This window comes from Lygodium microphyllum, chromosome 24, assembly GCF_053477565.2.
Source record: "Lygodium microphyllum isolate KBCC chromosome 24, Lygodium_microphyllum_v1.1.10, whole genome shotgun sequence".
Taxonomy (NCBI): Eukaryota; Viridiplantae; Streptophyta; class Polypodiopsida; order Schizaeales; family Lygodiaceae; genus Lygodium; species Lygodium microphyllum.
This window is the reverse complement of record NC_141158.1, coordinates 126,472,433-126,494,647: the sequence shown is the minus strand read 5'-3', so window position 1 is coordinate 126,494,647 and position 22,215 is coordinate 126,472,433.

Below are 22,215 nucleotides of genomic sequence, written 5' to 3'. Positions count from 1 at the left end.
ATACCATTATTATACCTATTGATATAATGAATTTGTTTTGTTTGCTCTATCTTTATATGTTGCATGATGGCACAACATTTGTGTAACGTGCTCGCCTATTGGCTATCTAAGCACGTTTTAGCGGTCCATCAAGAAATGAATCTAAGTGTCGCCACCTGGCACTCCCATGGAATGTTCTAGGGTTTGTTGCCTAGGGTTTTCCGAGTCCGCCTCACAACAAAATGTTCGCAACCGAACCCACTAGGATCGACCTGAAATATGGGTTCCTAGTTGTTAAGGTCTCCCGACAGCATTCTAGCGTCAGGTTTTGGACATCTTACTTTATATAGAGATACCCAATCCGAATCGGACCCATGCTACACTTGGTTCAAAGAGAATGGGAAATGAAAGGGATGCGCTGCTCAACCTCTTTGCCCGTAGGGCATAGTCCCATTTCGGTCCCCTAAAACGGCATGAATCGGGTTCTATCTTAACAATACCTAAAGTCGAACGATAATAAATCCTTGTGAGAAGCCTCCAAATTCTCTGGGACCACCCTGCCATAGGACAGACCTGGGTTTCCATCCACCCGCTTCCCTCAATAGGCATTCTTTAGTTATCTAATTAGGTCCTATCACATTTATGTGTGGTATTTAAAATCAGCTTCCTTAATTAAACCTTTAGGGAATAAGGTTCATTTTTGTATCTTACAGCACAGACATGAAAACAAAGCAAGTAGACCTTTTGACAAACAAGCTCATTAACTTATCTTCAAGTTAGTCTTTGTCTCGTGCCCATATAGGAGAAATTATGTATCCCTTCTGTCCAACAAAAGTACCTGGTCCAAATCACATGCCACCAAAATTTCCATCCTTTATCTAGAATAGGATCTTCCAATGCCCTAGACGTTGGGCTCACGGTAGTCTACAATTTTGTTCTGGTCTAGGCAAGGGGTATCCAGAGCTCCACTAACACCAAGCGACCTAGGAGTGAAACATAACTTTCGTTGTTGGCCTTTTCACCACTCGACCTTCGGTCCGTGAATCAACTAGTGCCCTCTTGGGGTAATCCGCGATGCGATCTTGGAGATGATCCACTCGTGAAAAATATTCTTTATTAATTAATCCAATTAAGAATCAAGCATAATCAAGGCAATCAGCCTAATATCATCTTCTAGTGAAACATTCCTTTATTTTCCATGGCTACTTTGCCATTACTGATATTTGCCGTGCTTTTACCATCAAACACAAGCACTTGGAATATTTATCCAAATCACAATGCAACAATCAGTTGATTGTAAAAATCATTTAGAATGTTGTTCAATCAACCAAAAAAATTAATTGTATTTTTCTCTTCCCCTTGGGATCAAAGAGTGATTGTATGCAAAATTTACTTAATACTTGTATGCACAATTCCTAATGTTATTCTTTTTACAATTTTGTTATTCATAATCCTTGACCGATTGCTCTATCAACGAATAAGCCATACGCAACTAAGTGCAATTAACTTCCCTTGATACATGCACTTTGCAAACTCCATCTTTCAAATATGTGAGAAGAGGCCTATCTCTTCCCATGACCTATTCTCGTACATCATAGTATGGAGCCTAATGTATCCTCATGCGAGAATCAAAGTAAGCATCTATCAATTTAGAAATACATTACTTACAACCGGAACCGCAGTTGGATTAGTAGTGATGCCCTCGCCCGAGGCTTTGTTGCTTGTTGAGGGATTGCCATCCGTGTAACATTTTCCACCTAGGAGCCATGATATTCTTATCTTTTAAACATGACTCGCACACGACTTCAATAGACACTTGCCCGAGAGGAGGGAAATTGAAAAAATTTGGCTTGGGGAAAAGGAAAAGAGAGAATGCATGTGGCCACCCTCTAAGGAGGGGAAAAGGGAGGAAGAACCTTCTCTCTCTCTCTCTCTCTCTCTCTCTCTCTCTCTCTCTCTCTCTCTCTCTCTCTCTCTCTCTCTGGGGGTCTCCTTGTGCCTCCCCATGCCTCATATTTATAATGAATTAGAGAAGAGGGGATGTGGCTGAGAACAAGAGTTCTTGGTGGAGGGGCTCTTGGAAAAATCAGTGATTTGATGCTTAACTCATGAATTTGATGGTTCCATTGGCTCCAAAAAGGGGGGTACAACTCCAAAAAACTTGGGAAAGCTTTCATATCATTCATTCTTTCTCTCCCTGTTCAAAGTGTTGTCTACTGCCTATAGACTGCAATCGCGACATGCGCGATTTTGTCAATCTCTCTCTTTATTTTTTTATTTTTATAAAATCTCCAAAACTAACTAAAACATCACTTGTCCTTTCTTTTAAATGACATCAAGTTCTAGAAATCTCCATATCTTTTTAGGATAATATCTAAAATATCTAGACTATGCTAGTTTTGCCTAAAATCTAATTCTTTTGGACCGTCCATACTATACATATCACTAGTGATTAATATGGCTCATAACTCTTGTTCATATTGTAACTTCCGTGAAGGATGGCTATGGTCCTTGTTAATCCAAGTATCGAATTTACGACTCTCGATTTTTTAAATAAAATATTTTTAATTAAATAAAACTTGTTAGTTATTAATGTTAGTTAGTTTTAACCTTAGTTAGTATTTAGTTAATAACCTTACTAACTTATTAATTGACTAACTAACTTTCAAACTAACCAACCAACTTTTAATTGCGTGGAAATATTACAATTTGAGTTGTAGATGTAATAAGAGTAAAACACACCTCCTTCACAATCTTGTTTCAACTGGCATGGTATCAAATTAGATAGAATAGACTCCCATAGATAAGAGAAATTTAATAGTAGATTTAGAATCTACGATATGGGGTCACAAGTTTGATACATGAAAAAATAGTACAAATATCATCAAGATTGAATTCTCTCGTTATATCTCTAAATATAGATAGATAATTTCAATTAATTTGAGGTTGAATTATTTTAAATAAGAGAAATGTGGAATCTTACACTGGCTCCCTCTTTAATATTCTTTTTCCTCAAAGAAAAAAGTTGCATAATAATTCACTTCTAGTTTATAACCAAAACTAAATACTTTTGATAGCATCAATGATACTCACTTAAATTTATATGAAAATCATTTATGTTAAACAAAACTTATCTTATGATATGATACCAAATTTTAACGTTTTGTTATCCTCCAGAGTTGATGTTTGAAATCCTTGAACATCAGGATCATTGTTGATCTTCTTCCACTTTGCTATCGTTTTCATCAAGACATTTGAAATAGAAATCATAAATAGCCTAAGTACCTTGGCTCTTTCAACTATAGACCCTTCCGTGCTCTCTTTTTTTTCTTTAACTCCGAGTTACACTCTTCCTAAAAGATCTCATCAAATCACATTTGATTAGAGATAATAATAACCACATTTTTAATTCATGTATTGATTTGTGTTCTTACTCATCATCTCCAAATAGGCTCAATCTCATCTAGATTTCCTATCTAAAGAGATTCAATCATCTTAAGATCTCTCAAAAGAGATTCAATCATTATCAAAAAACATAACATTGTAAATATATCCTATATCATAAGATGAAGATTCTCATCTTTGTACCTTCATAATATCCATCATAATATTTGTATATGAAGTTGTATCATAATATATAAATCATCATATAAAAAATATCAAATTTTTATATAGTTGCAACATGATATGTAATTGTATTTGTATCGATAGGATGGAATCTCTTTGATATTCCATAGTAAGAGAAATTCAATCATTGTAATATTGCATCTTCTAAAATCTCAAAATAAAAATGGGTTTCCCTCCCTCCCTCCCTCTCTCCTGTAGTTGCATGTGTGTTCACTATTTTGAAACTCAATAATAATCACATTACTTATTATGAATTTGATTACTCTGGTTGTTGGAGCTACATATAGCTCACCCTATCAAGACTAGGTCTCATCTACATATATGTAGATTGTGATCGATATAAAATAGCCTTTGGGAGTCTATATGTTGTGTATGTTCTCTCCCTCACACGTCTCTACATATCTTCTCTCTCCATATCTCAACATGGTATCAAAACTATCACAATTGGCTACAACCAATTCCTTGAAGAAAACAATTAGGAAGTATATCTATGTAGTATCACTTCAATTCTTGATTCATGTTTTTTAGATGCTTAAATTTGATGTATTTGGTATGTTATGAGCATCCTATATTATTGAATTTTAAGGGTAGAAAAAGTCCACTCAATCATCATCTAGATTGTAGATATGTTGAATTCTAGATATACCTTGCTTGGACACCCTAAAAGTTTCTATTTGGAAAAATCTCAAGGAAATGCCTTTCTCAATAGAACTAGCTTTTTTATGATGTGCTAGGACTCACAAGCTTTCTTTCTAGCAAATCCCTGGTCAATTTGGAGTTCTGTGTCAAACGTTTTTTTAGATCAAGTAAACTAAAATTGAAATAGAAAAATAAATAGGACAACAACTTTTCGTGCAAACTTCTACGACACAAGTTTTGTCACAATTACTCACTCTTGCTTTTCTGCCAAATTTTTCTAGATCATCATCTATTATTGGTTAAAAGTAAAGTGAAAATGTTTTTATCATTGTTTATATTTCTCGTCTATGTTGATTCGATTTATTCTTGCACACACGTTTCATCTATTGTAGGTCGCTTTATTTGCCCATGTTTCATCTATCTTAGGTCTCTTTCTTTTGGAGTATGCTTTTTGAACTAAATATATTTCTTTACAAAATAGCTTCTACATACGACTTATTGTGTTGTACTTTTATTATTGTTTCGTATATGGTGTACAAATTCTCCGATCTCATATTGTATTTATATTCTCACCCAAATATGTCAAATTCTATAATCGTCAACAGACTTCCTTCTGGACAACATTGTGTCCCTCACTTTCAAGGACAAGGATTCCTTGGATGAAAAGTCAAGATGCTACTAATCCTTGAAGATGATGACTTGCATGATATTATTATTGGTAATTATGAATGTCCGCCTCAACCAATTGATCAATCTCATGATAATACCATTGTAATAATTGAAGGACCTATCTTTGAAGAATGGCAAATTGTTTATAATGAGTGGGTCAGATGCAATAAAGCAACTCATTGGTATATTCTTTCTTCTCTTAAGCTTCTCTTATGCTTGACATATGTAAACTTTTAGCCTCACAAGCTATATAGGAGTAATTGATAGAAAATTTTGAGAACAGCTCTATTATAGAAATACTTTATCTTCATAGTCAACTCACTGAGTTACAATACAACATCAGAACTTCTATGACAACACATATCAAATCATTTAAGAACATTATTAACCAGCTTGCTACTGTACTAGTGATGCCATTCCACGAAAGAAATTGGTAACATAGCTTCTTGACACTGCAAAGGATCACACTTATGATAATATTGTTATCATATTATCTAACAAAGATGGGATCAAATTTGATTAAGCTTGTATATCTTTGATTGAATATTCACAACGACATCAATGACAACACAAAAATCAAGAAACGGCTATGATCCCACAAGAGAACACACGGTCAGAACAAATTGACCAAGCTTTACTTGCTTGAAGGTGTCACTTTCCATGCTTTACACATAGGAGTCATCATGGTGGTAACTTCTCTCATCTCAAGTTTCCTAATAGACATTGTTCTTATTGCAATAAAAATGGTCTTGTTTTTAGACTAGTTTATCTTGATGTTTTTTGACTGAAGCAATCTAAACAGCATTATTTGTGTAAAATCATCTTCCTATAACTACTCCTTCTGGTAAAATATCAACTACTACTTGGATAGGTGAAAGTACTATTTTATATTTTCAAACCTTTGGATGTATTGCTTATATTCATGTACCCAAAGGAACTCACAAAAACTTGATCCTCTTGGTACAAAAGTTATTTTAATTGGATATTCAATTTTTTCTACGAGATACAAGTTTTATGATCCATCCTCTAAGAAGGTAATCATAAGTCCTGATGCTATTTTCCATGAACAAGTTATGGGTAGCACATTATGGTCTCAGGAGGATGATGGGAGAACGTGTTTACTAGAGGACATTGATGATACAAAGTCATTACTCAATGCTTTTCGTTTTCTATATGATGATAAATCTTCTTCACACAATAATAATGACTCTCCAATTTAGAATTCACAACCTGCATCTATTATTGCTAGTAATGACCTTGGCATAAATCATTATGTTGATCTTCCAATTGATAATGAGCATGGTACCTGTCATTTTTATGATAATGATATTCTTGAGAATACTCTCAATATTTGTGAAGACACTATCTCTTATAGTGATGCTACGGTATCTCCACAAAAGGAACAATGGCAGGAGGCTATAGAAGCTGAGTATGAATCTCTTCTCTCTAAAGGTACATGGGTTCTAACTAAGTTACCACCTCGATTAAATACAAGTGGGTTTATAAGACTAAAACAAAAGTAGATGGAACATTTGACAAATTCAAAGCACAGCTAGCTGCCAAAGGTTTCTCACAAATTGCAGGAGTGGATTATCAAGAAACTTTCTCACTTATTGTTCGTATTATCAATATTTGGGTCTTGTTAGTTTTTGATCTTGAGTTTGATTTGGAGGTTCACCAATGGATGTGAGAATTGCTTTTCTTAATGGGCGATTTAAAGGAAGAGATCTACATGCAACAACTAGAGGGATTTATAGTCAAACATAAGACTTCATCCAACACTCTATGGTCTCAAACAATCTTCACGAGCTTGGTATCAAAAGATTGATCTCTTTCTTACAAAACAAGGTTTTATCTCTTTTTCTTTAGATCCTAACTTATATGTCAAGCATTGCAATGATAGTTTTTTAATTCTTACTCTATATGTGGATGATACCATACTTGTCTTTAACAATCTCAACTTTCTTCAACAAGTAAAGAATGTCTTATCTTCTCTGCATTTGACATGGTGAATCTTCATGACATACACTTATGTCTTGGTATTCAGATTCAATACTATCAAGAAAAGGCTATTTTATTACTTCTAAAACAATTTTCATTGAAGATACTATTGAGAAATTTTGTTTGGCTTTTGCACATCCTACTAGTACTCTTTGTCTTGTGAGCTCTACCAAAAACTCTCACTTTCTACAAAATGATGAACAATTAGCATTACATCAACCTTATGCTAATCTTGTTGGATGTCTTCAATTTGTTGGCCTAAATTCTTGCCCTGACATTTTTTTTGCTTCAAATTTTCTTTGACAATATCTTAGTTCTCCATGCCTTAAACATTGGACTACAACTAAAAAAGTTTTGAAGTATTTGAAAGGCACTAAAGATTTTGGGTTGGTTTATCAACACTAACAAAACTCTGATTCTCTTTATTCACTTCAACTTTTGGGTTATACATATGCAAATTGGGCAAGCTCTTGTTTATCTATGCATTCCACAAGTGAAAATTGTTTCTTTATCAATGGTTGTCTTATTTCTTGGACTAGCAAGAAACAACATTGTATTGTTGTTTCCATTATATAGGCTGAATATGTAGTTGCATCTTTAGTGGCTCGAGAGTTAGTATGCCTTTGAAAAGTTCTATTAGATATTCGCCATCCTCCACTCTCCAACACACCACTTCAATGTGATGACCAAAGTGCTATCAATCTTGCTAAAGACTATGTTTAACATAACAAGTCTAAACATATTGTAGTGCATTATCATTATGTTTGATATGAAATAAAGAAAGGTATGATCATGATTGAACATTGTCTAAGTGATAAAATGACTACAAATATATTCACCAAGGGACTCAATGAAGCTTACTTTACTCTGTTGTACTCGGATGCACAATCAAAGTCAATGTACCCCATGACTCCTGTATCATGGCCACCATAACATATGCATATAGCTGTTATTTCCTTCAAGTACCTCATGATATCCTTGATGGCATCCCAATGTTATGTACCATGTGTAGCCATATGGTGTGCTACAACTCACTATGTTAGGACAAGTGGCTATCATGACATACACCAAACTGCCATGGTAGATGCATGAGGAATCTTGGCCATCTCGGCCTTCTTCTCATCAAATTGTGGACAATTGGCCTAACTGACCTTCGCATGATAAGGTAGAGGAAAACCAATAGACTTACCATCCTATAGATGAAACCACTCAAGGACTTTCTAGATATACTCCTTCTATGATCATAGATAAAGGAGCCCTTTAGAGCTATCACACATGATGCGTATACCAAGAATATGTGAGGCCTGTCCCATGTCCTTTATCTCAAAGCTCTTAATGAGCTGAGTTTTCAAGGTATCCAGCTCATCATGAGCTCTCCCAGCAATAAGCATATCGTCCACATAGAGTACCAAAATCATAAGGCTCCCATCACGAGCCTTCTTCTATATAAATACCGATCCATAGCACTATAGCTATATACCTATGAATGTATATAAAAGCATCAAACTTATGGTACCATTTCCTAGGTGTAGTTAAGGCCTCAAAGGCTCTTTCTCAACTTACATACTAGGTGTTCCCTACCTTTTTCTTTAAAGCCCTTAGGCTACTACATATAGATCTCATCATGTAAGTCCCCATGTAAAAAATCTATCTTTACATCCATCTAATAAAGATCCCTAGATCTAGCTAAGAAACCAATGCTAGTACCCAAGTGTAGGGTTGTTATTTTGAAGACTTCATCAAAGTCAACATCATATTCCTGCTTGAAACCCTTAAATCTAGCCTTATAACTGGGCTTGGGACCTCCAAGGATACTTTTCAACTTGTATATCCACTTGCATGGCAAGGCCTTCCTACCACTAGGCAAAGAGCTTAAGGAGTCAAACTTTGATTACATAGCACTATCCATAAGTAGCTATCATCTTTGTGCACAATCTCATGAGAGAGAGGCTCACCTAACATCTATCATCATAACATAATCCATGGAGGACGTAAAGTGCTCAAGCTGACAAATCTAGCTCTAGTAGAGTATCTCAAAGTAGGCTGATCCTACATATGTGGGGCTTGGGCCATTATAGCATCAGCTCTACTATTGTAGGCTATCTAGCTTATTGTACAAGAGAGCAAGAGGCTTCTCTTGAAATATCACGCTACATATCTCAACCACCTTCTCAGGCTGCTTATGTTTCTTTTCCTCATGGAAAAATGACATCATGGTTGCAGACTCGAGGAGATGAGTCATAAATATATCTATGTATCATGTGAGTTCAATATAAATGATTTTTAAAATACTATTTTTACACGTTCTTTACATATAAAAGGGTCCCATATAAAGGGGTTACTTACAAATTGAATAGAAAAGGGTTATGTTTTATTAAGAAAAAATTCACAGATAAGGATATTTATAAATAGGCATTGAATGCATGTGATATAGAGGGTATACATATTATGAACTACTCAAGGCTAGGATAACCTTGCGAGCTTGTGGATCTCGTAAGCAATAATCTATCTCACCTGCATCTCCATAACCAAGAAAGATGCATTTCACGGACTTAGAATCCAGTTTATTGTCCTTGTCTTTGGAAACATGGTAGAATTCCTCACAATTAAAGAAACACAAATGAGCATATGATGGAGGTTTTCCAACCCGTAGCTCCTCTACAATGACGTAGCAATCAATAGTAGTGCAAGGGGACTGATTAATCAAGTATATAGTAGTAGTAATTGCCTCAACCCAAAGTGATATGGTAAGCCTACTTGGCAAAGCATACTATGAACTCTCTCCTAAATCCTTCTATTTATGTGTTAGATAATACATTCTAGGGAGATGTGTAAGGGGCATTCAACTAATTCTTAATATCTTTTGAGATATGCTCACCCCCATTATTAGATCTTAGGCATTTCAACCTATGCCTAGACTCATTCTCAACAAGAGCAAGCCAATGTTGAATAGTAGAGAAGACACCATATTTTTGCTTAATAGGGTAAGCCCAAACCTTATGCGAGTAATGATCAATGAATGTGACGAAGTATTTTGCACCACTTAGCCAATAGACAGGCCATGGGAACACATACATACAAATGAACAAGAGCCAATGGCTCACCCATGCACTTCATGCTAGACTTCTTATGTGTACTATATGTCTGCTTGCCATATAACAATGATCACAAGACTAAGAACACTTATAGTCTAGGGGTGAAAGATACTACAAACTGGTAAGCATTTTCATTCCTTTTAAAGACATGTATCCAATGCAATGATCTGAAAGAGATACATGTGAAACTGTAGCCACAGTCAAAGTATGGTCTTAGTATATTAGACTTAGCATCATGTGCTATACAAGATTTCCACCACTCAAAATTTTCCATGAGAAATCACCGAAAGAGAAACCATAACCTACATCATTCAAGCTACCAACAGAGATGGGCTCTTCATGAGAGCCAGTATATGGAATACATCATGAAGAGTGAATATGCTTCATGAACCAAAATGTAGTTGGACATCACCAAAACCAATGATCTCGAATGCTAGGTCATTATCCAAATGGATAGATTTAATCATGCTATGATAAGAGTGAAACCACTCTTTATGAGTGGTCACATAAAAGAAAGCCCTTGAATTTATCAACCAACACTAAGTATATATTAACAAAGCATCAGTTAGTTTTGTGAAGCACCCAAAGAAGAAGCTACTAATATAAGATCATCAAATACATCAAGCTACACCACATTAATCTCCTCAATCTTAATGTTGGACTTGTAGATATAATTCTACGATCATCATTCTTGTCCTACACTTTACCCTTTCTCTTTTCCTTGTATTTTCTTTGTGCATTTTATGACACTATTGCCAAATATGACCTGCTTTCCCACAATAATAACAAGTAAGACCACACTTACGACCATAGGACGAGCATAGGACTTATTGCGAGACTATCATAGATATAATTCTACAATCATCATTCTTGCCCTACACTTTACCCTTTCTATTTTCCTTGTATTTTCTTTGTGCATTTTATGACACTGTTGCCAAATATGACTTGCTTTCCCACAATAATAACAAGTAAGACCACACTTATGACCATAGGACGGGCATAGGACTTATTGCGAGACTATCCACATGTCCTAGAATAAGACTTGTTAGAGTCTCTATCATAGTCAATTTCCATCCTATCAGCTCTCATAGTCAATAGATTTGATGTATGTGAAGCATCCACATTCTTTCTAATCACACATTCTGTCAAGAGGGCACTCTCAATATCCTATAATTTCAGCCTAGCATAGAGAGCCATATGAAAAGTATTCCATGACTCTAGTAGAGTACCAAGCAGAGATAACAGACACAAAGTATCCTTGAACTTGATCTATTGCAAAGCCGAATGGGTGATAATGAAGTGAAATTTATTCAAGTGTACAGACATAGAAGTCCCTTCCTTCATGGGAAGGTCCATCAACTCTTTTAGCTAGTATATTTGAGATGCATAACTTTTCTTGTCATAAAGATCCTTAATATTTGTTGAAAGCTCATATGCAACTTGATTTCCAATTAGAATATTGTAGTGAATCAACTTAGAGAGTGATAAAATGATTATGGGCTTGCACAGCTCATCCACTTCATCCCAATCCTCGGCTACAATATTTTCGAGTTTTGTATCCCCATTTTTGAGTTGTCTAATTTGCAACTTCTTTACTAAAACCTATCATATCTAGGTCTTCCAATAGCTCTAATCGGTCCCCTCTAGTTTCTCAATATTGAAGATAGCAATGTCGCAAGAATCACTAGCCATAATGAGACTAAGTATGTACACAGAAGGGCAAGATGGGTTGCTATAATACTATAATATACATAAGAGTCGTTGTGGTGGTAACTTCTCTTGTCTCAAGTTTCCTCATAGACATTGTTCTTATTGCAATAGAAATGGTCACACTACATATGATTTAGGCAAAAAAATATAATGAAGAATATGGTATTACAAATAAACAACCATGTTTATCCAGAGATTATTCTCCTTGTGACTACTGCAAAAAGAGTGATCATCCAACCCATCTATTAGACGTTTTGACTCAAATCATAATAGAACATACGCTGCTACACATGACAACACTACTAAAGAAGCAAATTGTATGAGTCATTCTATCTTTCCGAAAATGATACTTCGTGTTTGTGATGGATCTCTTTTTATTATTGATTTTGGTGCTACAAGAAACATGACATATCAGTGTTGAGGGCTGAAATGACTCGATTTTTTGGTTGATTTTTGTTGTTTTTGAGGACTGAATGGTTGATTTTTGATGGATTTTGTATAATAATTAGTTGTTTTAAAAGTGTTTGAGAGTTTTTTAGATCAGGATGAGTAGTTTTGAAAAGTTCATGATGTTTTATAGTGGAGATATGATGTTTTGACATGTTCTGTTTGTTGATGTTCTGATAGTGTTTGATTGGTTTTGATTGAGTTTGTTGAGCTTTTGTTTTGCTCTTTTTTCTTTTCTATGAGTAGTTGGAATAACGATTGATGGAATTTGGGAGTATTTGGAAGCTTATTGATTGATTTTTTATGGTTTTGAATGATTCAAGTTGAGTTAAAGGCTTTATAATGACCTTTTGTATGGTACTGTGGACCCTCTGTATTGGGCTTCTGTAAAGTCTCTATTTTTTTTTTTGTTTTATTTTGTATGCCGTTGACAGTGGATGATGGATGAATGTGTAGCTTGGGTAAGTTTTCCAACCATGGTAAGAGATGAATGCGAGTTCAAAATAGCTCAAAGAAGTGGAAGACATAGCTGGTAAAGACTCAAAGTAAAGAGTGAAGTGATAGTGACATTGTTAAGCTACGAAGAGACACTCTAGTGGCTCTGGTGACCTTTCATATTAGACACACCTCTTGTTAGGGGTATCCACCACTAAAGATGGGTTATGAATTATTATTCTTGATTATACCATGGTATTATAGAGAGAGAGTATGTATGAGAGAGAGTGTATGTGAAAGATAGCAAAATCTATCCAAGAAAATGTATATATGAAGAGTTAGAGATTGTGAGAGAAAGCTATGGAACCTTTGAAAAAAAGTGCTATGTGATGATTTCCATTCAAAGTGGTTATTCTCATGTGTCTTTGTGGTCTCTTGATGAATTCTATAAGAAATATGAAGAACCTAATCAATTTTTTTTAGCTGAAGCCGTGGGAGAATTGTTTCTTTGAAGCTTTGTGGAGATTTCTTATTCCTGGTATTCTTTTCATTGTTGTGGTCACACCAGATATGAAAAAGATGTTTGTTAGTGATACAAGATAGATTTTCTTGCCCGTAGATTCCATGCTTTCTTGGTGTTTCTCTTTGGGCTCCATGTTTTTGGTGCGCAACTGGGGAACACTGCCATCAACAAGCATCAAAAGAGGCTGAAAATGAAGGAAATGACATTGCTGAGAGGAGAAGAATTCAATGGATACTTGCAAAGTTCATTCAACCACTAAAGTTTGGAAATTCTCATTGCCAAAGCCACTTTCTACAAGAAATTCATCCCAGAATGGAAAAAACATATTATCATTTTGATGCAGACTCTATGTGCTGGACTATTTTCTCTTCTATTGAAGCAACACAAATGTGTATCTTGGTGGAAAATTGTCTAGGAGCAAATTGAAGTGTAGAAACAAAGAGAATGACTATCCATGGGAGATTTAGCATTCATTGAGGAATTTCTAGACATCATCAAGTGGAAAATTGTGAAGAATCTTCACAAGTCGTGGTCAGTGGAAGTTCACGAGAACAAGGAAACAAGTTAGAATCTGTTCATGGATGCTCAACAGCAAGATACGTGTGGGACGCTTGGTGCACTGACAACCTTCTATTTGTTCAATTAGCAACCCACAAAATTCTAGTAGACTGAGTGTTCTTTACAACATATACTATTGAAACCATGAGAAGCTGGTATTACTATGATGATGGCACCACAATGATGCTCAAAAGAATGAGTTTTGATACCTTCAAAACTGAATATCTTCACCTCTATAGTGGAATGAAATCTGAATTCAAAAAATTTAAAAAGAAGGAAGTAGAAGAAATGTTGGCAAGAGAGTCCTCTAAAGACTAAAGCCCTTCAGATTCTATTTTGTGGAGTACAAACAAATTAGATGGAACTAACTCCCTAATAAATGACGTGATAAAAAAGCAAGCACTAGAACAAGTCCAAAGGTACGTGAGAAGAGAGAAGGCAAAAATCAAAGCCAAGAATGAGCTAGTAGGAGAAGCTTCCTTTGATACCCTAGCAGCACTCTTTACAAAAGTCCCCATGGCGACTCAAAGTCCCCTTCCTAGTCAAATCCGTCGTGGAAATATTAATGACAAGCCAACAAATGTAGTATTGTTTCCCATCTTTAAGGGAGAGTACAATGAAGACCCTGATCTTCATGTAGCAGAGTTCATGATAGCGTATGTCGCTAACTATGCAAGAACCCCTGAGCATTGGTTGGCAATATTCCTCGCCACTTTCAAAGGTGTGGCATTTCAATGGTATGAGAGACAAGCTTTATGAACTTTTAGCACATGGGACGACCTAAAGTTGGCCTTCCTTACTAAAGTCAAGCATGAAGGTTTCAAAGAGTAGATGCAAGAGGAGTTCATGAATCCTCCATGAATCTAAGTTTGAACCTAAGTCACTCCTCTGGTAAATGGGTAGAAGCATATGTCTCTAAAATGGAATCCATATTGAAGAGATGGACCAACCATCACATGGATGAAGATATCTAAAAGGGAGTTTTTCTTATAGACCTACAAGTAGAAGTTTGTAATTTTGTAGAATTGAGAAGACCAATCAATCTGCAAGTTGCAATGGAAGATGCAAGATTGTATGATGAAGTTGAAGCAAGGTTGTGTTGATGACCTCAAGAAGTGGAGTCTTATCTCCTCCCATGCCAAGAATGATATATCCATCAAATGCAGTCCTAGGGATGGTTCCCTACCCCTATCCTAGATGCAAACAATACCGCAGTATGGTGTAGTGAATCCACAGTGATCGTAGATGACATACCTCAAATGATGATTCAACCACAACAACAGTGGTCTCAAATATTTCCCCCAATGGAAACCCAACAACAACAATGGAACCCTAATAATTGGAACCAACAACCCCTAGTATCAATAGGAGCTTTGAATCAGAACCACAACAAATGACCCTTTGGATCAACTCAACCAATGTATGCGGTGATTATAATAGAAGCTTTCAAAAACCCAATTGCAAGTACTCCAAGAGGAGAATCTAAAGAATTACCTGTCTAGTTCAATTGCAAGCATCAAGAAGGAGTTGATGGATGTGATTACAGAATAATTGTAGATGCTAAAGGTAAATACAAGAAACATATCCAGTCCTGTAAGAGGTGGAAGAGATGTGATGTGAATAATACATGGTGTGATGCTAAAGGTAAATACAAGAAACATATCCAGTCCTGTAAGAGGTGGAAGAGATGTGATGTGATCTAATACATGGTGTGGGAAGTACCATCAAGCGAGATATTTATCCATTGAATGTACTTGAAAACCAACCATTCCTTAGAGCCTTCTGTTTGTATGTGTACTGTTGAAGGAAGAACCATATAAAAGATATTTACTCTTTGAAGGAGATGCATGATAGAGGGAAGAAAGATGAAGAAGCAAGATTCAACTTGCTGGAATCCAAGATGAGAACCCAAGATATTGGACCAAATCCTAGAGAGTTCGGTCCTAATTTTGGCCCAAGGAGGTTTCTCTCTCAAAGTTAGAGAGAACGACCCTAGAGATCAGAAGTTGAGTGTTATAGATGTGGAGAAAAGATACATATCTCGCCAATTGTCCAAACCCTAGAAGGTCCATGACTACAAACCCCTCTATTGTATTGATGCAAAGGAGAAGGCCACACTGCAAAAGACTATCCTAGTCCATCTCCTATAAAAGCTACCCTTGATACCCAACAGAAGACCCAAGGATCTGCCTTCAATTTGGTGGAATTTGCAATTTTTGCAATAATGTGTGCTAAGAAAAAATAACCCACATTTCCAAAAGAGAACATTCCCTTTTCCAAAATGGTAAAGTTCAACCTTCCCAAGGAGAAACAGAACAGTGCATAACCAAACAATGTAGTATAGAGCATTGTAGTGCCACTAAGAGCTATAGAGATTGGACCAGAGGTCCTAGAGATGGAGGATGCCGAAGTACCTCCAGAAGTAGAAGAAGTGCAGATGTTGCCACTCCTGGAAGAAAAAGGAAAGATAAAAGTGGGCATTTCCCCCTTTCCTAGCCTATTGGAGAAGCTTGTGGATCGTATTAAAGAATATGACTTGGTCAAAGACCTAGACACCTTTAAACCAAATCTAATATTCCAATATTTACTAATGTTGTCTCCCAACTTTCCAAAGAAATTCAAAAACATACTGACCAGACAAAGAGGCCTCAAGATTTCTTTCTCAATGGCAACCAAGTCCAACAAAGTCCCAAAGCTTGTCAAAGAGGTGGATGTGGCTAATGCCTTCTTGGATCTTGAAACCCCATACATTGGTGTGTGGATTGAAGGATGCTTTATAGTAGATGCATTGATTGATGAAGGTTCATTAGTGAATACAATGAAATACGTGACAATGAAGGATTTAGGCTTGCAAGGTATGCAACCTACACAATGGCTTATCAGCCGACCAAAGAAGAATTAAACCTTTGGGCATTCTCCTATATGTAAAGACAACCCTCACAGGAAGAGATTATCGGCTAACCTATTTGATGGTAAAACCAACTTCTTATAGGACCTCATATCCTTTTTTATTGGGAAAACCATGGATTTTTGAAGCAAGGGCATGGACAAATTAGTTCAAAGGAACCCTAACCCTAGGCCAAGAACCCAACAAAGTGGTGCTGAAGTTGTATGGATCACAAAAAGGTAATGGATCCAATTCCATCAAAGTCTTAATAGAATCTTCCAACGAAGTAACGAATGCTACATCAAGAGACAAATAAGCCATCAAACTGATCTTTCCCAAGAAAACAAAGACACTGTCCCTAACAACAGGGGCAATATAAGTCAACTACCGAAAGAAGCAAAGTCTTTATCAATGGGTGAATACCTCCTACTTGCCTGAACCTAAATTAACTTCTAAACTTACCTTTGACAGCAAGATAGAAGTATGGATGTGTTGTTATCCCTGTTATATGGTCGTAGCAAACAAAGAGGCAGAGCCAGAGACACAGACACAGACAAATGCAGAAGCAGAGATAGAGGGCATAACAGATGGAGAGACTGATGAGATGGCTCCTTTCGTTTTAGGAGTTTGACTTTGAAGTGGTTACCAAACCCGATTGCTCCCATATCCTAGTTGATCATTTATCACAAATCCCTCAGAGCGACAAAGAGAAGTACGACGACCCAGATGTCCCTGATGCTTTCCTCTTTCATTAGGAGAAATATGGACTCTCTTTTTTACCCTTTAAGGGGTTTCTCTCACCTCTCTCTCTCTCCCTCTCTCTCTCTCTCTCTCTTAAAATATATTTCAAAATAATATTATAATAAGAGATCTTCTACATTCGAGCAAATCTTATACTTTTTTTTCAATAGATTTCATCTACTATTTTATTCCCAAACTATAGGATAAGGTCACTTTTTCTCAAAATCCTTATAACTTAAAAAAATACAATTCTGTTTTCTCTAAAAACGGAGCCAATCATTGATATACAACTCTTTAATATCTTCATGACTTTTTTACATTAAAATATATTAAAATCATTCTCATTCTTGCTTCTTAAAAGGGTAGAAGTTAATAAAGATATAAAATGACATACATATTATATTTTAAGATTATTTTTTACCTAGAGACACTTTTTTGACTCAAGAGTTTCCTTGTAAATTTTTATCTTTTATGGATAAGTATATGCCTATTTTGGGCATTTTTTTCATTCTCTCTCGAAGCTTTAATTTTATCCCAAATTTTGTGTATTATTGTCCTTTCCTCCGGAATATGGTTTTTTGCATACAAATTCTTCTAAAGTAGTATTGAGGAGTGGTTTTGATACCATTTACTGAAATCAAATAATCTCTATCTATAACACTCTCTACCCCGCTACAACCAATCTCCCTTTTCAGTACTATTCTATAAGATATCTTCCTCTTCAATAGTCTATACTACAAGCAATCAAGTGATAATGGAGGTATCTTTATTTTTTTAATATCTGTGATGTTATTATTCTTCATAGTTTTTGTTTAATCCTTAAGCATCATAGTTTTTTAAAGAGAAAGGGGGGAAGAGAGAGGACTGTGTGAGATGAACTAAGAAAATAAGTGATAGAGTGATAGAGAGTAAATTAGGGCAAAAGATAATATGTTATTATTGTTCTCCACTATCCAAATAAGCTTTTGCATAAATGTGTTTAAATATCTTTAATCAATTCTTAGAGAGAGAGAGAGAGAGAGAGAGAGAGAATATTTTGGATAGAACAAAATATAAGATTTGATGATAATTAGAGGTAGCTTAAAAGCTAAGATTACAAGCTGATTAGGGGTTGATTAGGATCTATCATGACTAAAATCAAGAGAAAGAGACAAGATCCAACTGGGTAAAAAAGAACATAGATATAGTGAATCAAAGAGGTGTAATTGTGTAATTTAAATGTTAATCCAAGTTAAAATTGGCATACATTTTTCTTTGTAGAATGCAGGTGCAGGATGTACCAAGAGAAAAAGAGAGATATTCACTTTCAATTGGAGGATGAATATGCACCAATGTTCAAAAGAACTGTGGAAAGGGAAGATGCAATAAGATGATACATGATACAACAAGAAATAAATGCAGGGAAAAAAAATCTGGCCCTTTAGGTTGATGGGTGCATTTATCCACCCGATCTACTCACTCAAAGGCCACCACAATTTGAAGGGCTTACATCATTTGTAAAGTTTGTTTGTGAAGGCAATGAAGGATTGTATGGATACACATGCAGAATTGTCACACAAGGATTAGCAGGGGTTTATCAAGCCTTGACAATATATGCAGACAAGATTACAAGAAAATATGTAGTCTTTGATGGAAAATGATAGATTATTGGCTGAGAAGGATAGGGAGAACCAAAGCTTACAACAAGCAAAGTTTTTCATTGAAGATGCTATGCATGCTACACATGTGTAAACTAGGGAGTTCCAATCTAAAGTAATAGACTTGGAGAAGGGGAATCGAAACATAAAGAGAAAGCTCACAAAAAATTTGAAGATTAGGCCCACTTTAAAAACCAAAGAAGCACGTGGGCATATCCAATTAATTGAACCAATTCACCAATTAACCAAAGGAAGTGGACAATATCATAGACGGATATATGCTCAATCTGCTACAATGAGAAATAAGTTCCCTCATGCAGAGAATGATACTATTGCCAAAGTCCTAAGCAAGGATATGGTCAAACATTTGGATATAGATTTTAATCATGTCTACAAAACTAAGTGAGTAATGCCTCTGCCAAAACCCATTCACATGAAAAAGGCTAAAAAACAACTAAATGAGAAAGTTTTAGAACTAATTGGTGAGTTGACACATATGGAACACACACACATATTGAAGTATGGTTCCAAAGAAGTTGTCTTTGTATTGAATGCATCCAATAACGTTGTATTGGATATATGCAGGGTTCATATTGATATGGTCAAGTTCTATAGTATATCTATGGAAGAATGTAGAGGCTAGCTTAAGTTTTGTCCTCAAACTTGATGAGAGTAAGATTATTAAGGGGCATCTTTGTACTTCATTGTGCAAACAGAGAATGAAATATGGTGGCTTGCAGAATTTGAAGTACCAAAGGAGCACCATGAAGTACTTAAATTTTTTTAAAATCTCACTAATATACCTAGTGCTATTCAACAGCAAAATAATGGAGCAATTTTACACAGGGTGAAACATGGCACTAAATACAAAGACATTGTAGGATATTACATATTTACTGACTTCTTACAAGTGGATACTTAATATTGGAAGGATATACATATTGTATTTCAATGGGCATAGATTAATGATGCATGCCATTGGTCAAAATTGACAAACATGAAAATTACAAGGTCAAATAGGGTGTTGTCACAATGTGAATAGTCATAGAAAAGTGAAATTTAGAATTAGATATTTTTATTTTGTGTCATGTAGGAAATTTTGCCCTCCTATTTTGCCTTTGTAAATACCTTTATGAATTAGGGCATACATGTGTAAAGAAACCTTAATTAGGGTTAGTTAGGGGTTAGTTAGGGTTTACATATAAAATGGCAGCCAGCCAAATGTAGCATTATCTCTTGATCATTTTGAAGACATCTTGTTTTAGGTAACTTTCTTTCTTGTATTCCATTTTTAGCTATGGCAACTTGCCATGTTAATGAAGGTTAGTCTCTTTTCATTTTCAGTTTATCTTGTTGATTTCCTGTTTCTTTATCCATGATTGGACATGGAGCTAGGCTAGTTTAGGCTAGTTAGATTAGTTTTATTACATTGGTATCAGAGCCTTGCTTTGATCCAAGGCAGGCTTTAATTCCATCATTTTCATGATTATGATCTGGCTGGGGAGGTCATTTTCATGGAAGATCTAGTTACAGGCATCATTTCTATGTAACTAGAGTTGAAGGCATAGTTCCTGGACTTGGTTTCTTCTTGACAGCGACTAGTCAGACTTTACTACTTCAAACTGTGGTTATTTTAGAGCTTTTTGACAGAGACATGGTGGCAAGATGGAGATTCATGGCGACTTAGACAGGTCATCATCAAATTTTACTACATTTTGAAGACATATGGACCAAAGAAGGACCAAACATGGCTTGAGGACATTTTAACCTTGGTTACTATTGAGAGGGAAGGGTTTCTTTTGGGACTCGGTCTTTCTCTCTCCTGCGTCAAGCTTTCTTGAAACTTCCATAGCTTTACCTTCAAGAAATCTTCTTCCATCTCATCTCCATGGCTCCAATGGATACTAAGGCATTTAGTACTCGACTCCTTGGTCTATTAGCTCTCTATAGAGCACCCATTTGGCACAGTACAAACTCATGAACAATAGGAGTATTCTAGGCTGAATCTACGCAGATTGCGAGACTGAAGAAGGAAAAGTATCCACTATCATTGCTTCTGTTGCCCGAATCCAAGCTCGTGTTGCTTGTTTGAACATCTGAAGACCTAGAAGACACTTGGACCAGAGAATTTTGAGAAGTGCAAGCAAGAAAATGAAGAAGTCTCAAAGCTTGGAGGTGAGAAGCATCGTCAGGTTGCCAGTCACTGCGTTGAGGGATGGATGTTGCCACCATTGATTATTGCGCCGAATGGATCTCATGCTTGCAAGAGAGGTCACTGTATCCATGGCTTCGATGAATCCACTGCCACAATCAGGACAGATCAAATCTCCGTCTACTCCCGTGCTAACCTCAAGCTTGATTACAAGGGCATTTATATCTTTCAATCTTTAACCATTGATTATTGCGTCGAATGGATCTCCACATGCTTGCAAGAGCGGTCGCTGTATCCATGGCTTCGATGAATCCCCCTGCCTCTTCTTTATGCTGACCACGGGCCTTAATCTTCCAATGTATTTTCCCCTTTGTGCTGCTTCTCGTACCGTTGCATCATTTGGAAGGCATGTTCCATCTAGCTGCTCAGTCTGGATTCGTCTGACAGCACGTTCTGTAGCAGCAACACGAGGATCTGTAGTAGTATAGGGCTCACTCCCAAAGACATCCAATATTTCTTCTACTCCGTCATCATCATCTTCTTCCATCCAGCTTTGCGGATCTCACCAGAATGCTTCTGGCCTTCTGCTCTTTTCCATTTCCCTTCTCCTCCTCATGAGCTCTTGCACTATAGGTGAAGGCCTCGTACAGGCTGTCTGAGGAGCTGAAGAAGACGGTGATCAAGTAGCCATGAACCCGATCAACACCTTCGAGGCTTTAGGCTTCCTGGCGGGTTTCAGCTGAAGTTGCTTGCCTGCAAAGATAAGCCTCTGCTGGTCGGGAGAGATGCCTTGTTCCTTATCCTGGATCTTGGCCTTAACATTGTCAATGGTGTCGGAGCTCTCCACTTCCAAGGTAATGGTCTTGTCCCTGAGGGTTTTGACAAAGATCTGCATACTCTCCACGAAGTTTCAGGACGAGATGGAGCGTGCTCTCTTTCTGGATATTGTAGTCGGCGAGCGTGCGTGCTGCCAGAATTGAGAATTGAACAGTCAATTGGCTAATTCTGCTTGGCAAGTTGCCACAGTCACAGTAGTTTCTGTAAAGCTTTAGTTAGTAAGTTCCTAGATTTCATATTGGCAGCAAGAAGTGAATCCCTTTGTTGAAACAAAGACG